Genomic DNA, 4,871 nt, shown 5'->3' with positions numbered 1-4,871 from the left:
AGGCCTGGAATTTTGGGGAAGGGCGAAAGTTGATTGCACTGACCCCATTGCTCGTATTTATTTCATCGACACTGAAAGAATGAAAGGCCAAGACAACGTTGACATAATTTGACGTATAATAATAATAACAATAATAATAATATAATAATAATAATAATAATAATAATAATAAGAGCACTCATAGAGCGCAAACGTCCGCCAAGGCAACACCAACGTGTTTGATCGAGTTTTATCTGAAATCCAAATGGTCAGTACACATTACTCCATAAGGTGCATAGGATCAGCTTCCCGATTTCTCTGGCGCATGTATTACCTCCTGGACGGGACGCCTGTCCGTTGCAGGTCTACTAAGTTTTACCAGCTGAGCGAACTGGGGCAAAGTGAAATGAAGTGTTTTGCTCAAAGACACAACTCGTCACTCGGTCCAGGAATCAAAACCACATTCTTACGATCATGAGTCGAACACCCTAACCACTAAGCTATGCGCCTCTGAATAGTGACTGGAAATTTTATTCCCTGTCTGGTAAGAACAATTTTACTGAATTGTAATAAAAAGGGGGATTTCAACAGATACATGTGTTCTGAAGTAAAATGCAAATATAGATACACCGAAATTGATTCGTGGGTGGTTTCCGTTTCTAACGTATCAGTTTTCCCCTCCTTGGGTCGTATGATTTTCCTTAGAATGTCCACTTAAACAACAATAGTTCTTTTAAACTTCAGCTTAAAGCACAGCGCGTTTGAATTGCTTAAAGGTTGCAACTGTTCCAATAAACATTGATTCAATGTGGACAGATTAACAATGGAGCTATAAATCAGCTATAGCATAATTAAAGTCAAACATAGTGGTTGAGATTTCAGTAGAGATGATAATGAAAAATAGTGCTCATAGAACAACAATTGGCCCTGTGGCGCAACGGTAGCGCGTCTGACTCCAGATCAGAAGGCTGCGTGTTCGAATCACGTCGGGGTCATATGTTTTTATTGGAATTTTTATTTTTCTATAAAATGTGTTTACCATTCCTTCATAGTCAGCCTATAAACTTTCCGCCCACCCTCATATAACACCTTTTAGATAAGTTTTAGCGGGTATCAATTGCTATTAGATACTGTGTCGTGTGATATTTATTATATATATATCTCATAGAAATGACTCTGATCAACTAGAGGGTCTCTCCTGGTTCTCTGATCTGACGAAAATTCGAGATAAATCTCCATCGGGTCAAATATTAGATCTCGTGGACCAGATGAAACCCTATTCATGATGAATGCCAAAGTAAGTGGATACAGCGGTCAGTCATATTTTTTTAAACAAGAAATGAAAAAAAAAACTGAAGTGTTAGCAAAATCTACATGCAGAATTTTGTGAGAAAACTCATCCACACAATGTATTCAGTCCATAGAGTGTAAAAGGAGATAGATATTGCCCAAATGAATGCATATGGTTCGTGAGAAGACAATGCTGGAGGGAAAAACCGACACATTTCAACTGCAATTCTATTCAGTATCGTTTACATCTATTAGGACGCATAATGATGGAAAAAATCTCACGCAGACTTTCGCTTGGCTTGTTATGTATAGATAAAGTGAAGGGGAAATATATCACATCTTTTACTATATGGATTCATTTGCTTCTTTTTGATTGATGAGATAACAAAATAAACTCTTAGTTACAATGCTTTCACTAATCGGGGACGGTGTTAATCATATTTCTAATCGGGCTTCGACTTTGAACACAGGGTAACGATATATATTCTACGAAATAATTTAGATTTGAAACTAATAATTTTTTATTCAAATCACCATTTGACGCAGTTTTCTGCATGTCCAGTGTGGTAAAACTTTCGGCCCGTGATCTATGATAATATTCATTTCTACTCCAATCTACTTGACTTTATGTCAAGTAGATTGGAGTAGAAATGAATATTATCATAGATCACGGGCCGAAAGTTTTACCACACTGGACATGCAGAAAACTGCGTCAAATGGTGATTATTCTATTTGTATCATTAATTATGATGTCGCAGACAAGACACTACGTCCAGATAATGTGGTAAAAAACGAGGCTAAGATGAAGTCGGCAACTTTACTGGGAAGAGTTATCCATTATCATTGGATTGTTTGTAATATTATTAAATGTGGTAAAATAGAAAGCAAAATTAAGCTCGGCACGCCTTGCACTCAGAATCTAGAAGGGTGACAGCTGAATGCTGTAAGACATTTAATCCATCAGACTGCCGCATAATATTAATTAACCACTGTTTAATTAATCACAAAGCTTTGAATACGGCGTAGACGTGGCTGTGTGGTAAGAGGCTTGCTTCCCAATCATATGGTTTCGGGTTCAGTCCCACTGCGTGATACCTTTTGGCAAGTGTTTTCTACTATTGCCCCGTCCCGACCAAAGCCTTGAGTGCATTTGGTAGACAGAAACTGAAAGAAGCCTGTCGTATATATGTACATATCCTTTAAATTCGTTTACGGGAAACGTTTTTGAATATGCATATGAAAGGTTGTATTTTATTATGCCAGTTACAGCTTATTAAAGATACCAACTGTCAATAGACATTTTGGGGGCTGTACCGAGCTGTACCGACATAGTGTAGGATAAATATTGTAATAATATAGATACAATAAATATGGAAATAATAATAATAATAATAATAATAATAATAATAATAATAATAATAATAATAATAATAATAATCCTTTCTACTATAGGCACAAGGTCTTAAATATGGGGGAAGAGATTAAGTCGATCACATGGACCCCAGTGTGAAACTGGTACTTATTTAATCGACCCCGAAAGGATGAAAGACAAAGTAGACCTCGGCGGAATTTGAACTCGGAACGTAAAGATGGATGAAATACCGTTAAGCATTTTACACGGCGTGCTAACGATTCGGCCAGCTTACGGCCTTAAGAATAATAATAATAATAATAATAATAATAATAATAATAATAATAATAATAATAATAATAATAATAATAACAACAACAACAACAACAACACAGCACCGACCACATATTCCAATCAATCGTTTCATCGGTCAAAATTGATAAATGACCTTCTGTTGCATGTCCGCCGCTCCTAAAGTTACTGCCATATCGCCTGAGGAAATGAAAACATGAATATAACCCACCCGATGTCAATGAATACTATGGACTGCACTGTAATCGTCTTAGGGATACGGACTATGATCGTAAGAAACATGCAATTTGTGGAAACGCGCGTAGCCATGCATTAAAATATTTATTAATTCCTTCAATTGATTATTATTATTATTATTATTATTATTATTATTATTTATTATTATTATTATTGAGTGAGAGAGCAGCGCATACCATCAAAGTGACACTGGGGTAAAATATACGAAGCCCATTACACCCATCATGACTACCCGTCTGATAAGGGTACACTAGACACATGCTTCACAACCATATGTGCGCATAAATTGTCAAGTAAATGAGAGGCATCTTTGCCTCCACTGATTCAGTTGAAAAATGTTGAGTAAAGTTATTTGATTGCAGACCTTTCAGTCTTTTTATTATCACTCGGTCATACATAATCCCCAGATGGTAACATTGATTTCAAGGCCTTCCCAGATGTGTAACTGGTTATTCAAAGACATTTATAGATTGTAAATTTATTCTGTCCAGTTACATATCTGTATAGTGGTCATTTGCAAACTCCAACTTTCATTTCTCCTTAGCCCTCACGTCACACAGTTGTTAATGTTTATTTCAGTTGGGTCATGCCCTTTCAATTGCTATATATTCGTAATGCATCTTACGGCTGTGCCTGTCACCTGGATGGTGAGGAATCCTACATTGGGAGTGGTAACGACTAGGGTAGGGTAACTGACTGCTTATTGTGATCATTCGTCTTTTGGTTTCCTGTAACTTTGCTCTCTTTTACAAACCCAGTGAACATATATTTCCTATTTCAAAGAAATTCAAACAATAGATATAAGACCCAAGTTAAAAAGATTTTCAACAATTCAACTTCTCTGGTTGACATTAAGATGCCCACCCCCAACAGGGGTCTTAACTCTCACATTTTAGAGCTCCATGGCCTTCATTTTTCAGGAGCAAAATCTTTTTAACAGGTTCAGTAAAACTGGAATTTTGGAATATGCGCATAAAAATCAGTAGTATGGGATATATGTGGCACGATTACAATTTTTTGGGTGTGTGTAAAGAGGGAAATAACCCTGATCTGCAATTTTGATGAAATTCGAAACATAGATATTCCAGTTCATTAGAAAAAATATAACAGAAAAGTCTAATTCTTCAATTGTATGTAACTCGGGCAACGCCGGCTATCTCTGCTAGTATGTTATAAAAATCACATAATCCAGGAAGGATTAGATAAGGAATGAAGCTAATTGTAATAAATGAAGATTCGTTCTTTAGTTGTAAAAAATGTAATAAAAGTCAAAATTTTATGTGACCCCGACGTGATTCGAACACGCAGCCTTCTGATCTGGAGTCAGACGCGCTACCGTTGCGCCACAGGGCCAGCTGGTACAAGGCTTCGATATTTTACCATATTACCTCAGAGAAATGTTTTGAATAATTTATAACATGACTAATCTGATAACATCGAATGAATGTTAAAAAACAGCAACGTGTAATATAACAAGCTCGGTGTAATTCGATCTTGCAATTCTTTAAGCTGGACTTTAACAACAGGCCACCCGTTGTGTCAACAATCTCTCCGAGTCACACCAAGCAACCAAACGATGCTCTAAATATGGGCTCGACATGTTAAAAATAACAGCTGAACATCTATCACATCACTTATCTTAAGTATGAACACAAATGTTTATTCTTTTCTACTCTAGGAACAAGGCCCGAAATTTTTGAGG

The 4,871-nt window shown here is 36.5% G+C and overlaps 2 non-coding genes across 2 annotated transcripts; one reads left to right on the top strand and one right to left on the bottom strand.

Moving 5' to 3' along the window:
- Positions 1-902: 902 nt before the first annotated feature.
- Trnaw-cca lies at positions 903-974 on the top strand. Its single transcript has one exon. It is a non-coding gene; the product is annotated as a tRNA-Trp (tRNA).
- Positions 975-4,450: 3,476 nt separating this feature from the next.
- Positions 4,451-4,522, bottom strand: Trnaw-cca. The gene has a single exon. It is a non-coding gene; the product is annotated as a tRNA-Trp (tRNA).
- Positions 4,523-4,871: the final 349 nt, after the last annotated feature.

This window comes from Octopus sinensis, linkage group LG6 (assembly GCF_006345805.1).
Source record: "Octopus sinensis linkage group LG6, ASM634580v1, whole genome shotgun sequence".
Classification (NCBI taxonomy): Eukaryota; Metazoa; Mollusca; class Cephalopoda; order Octopoda; family Octopodidae; genus Octopus; species Octopus sinensis.
Note: the sequence above shows the minus strand (reverse complement) of the source record. Positions and strands in the feature narration are given on the sequence as shown.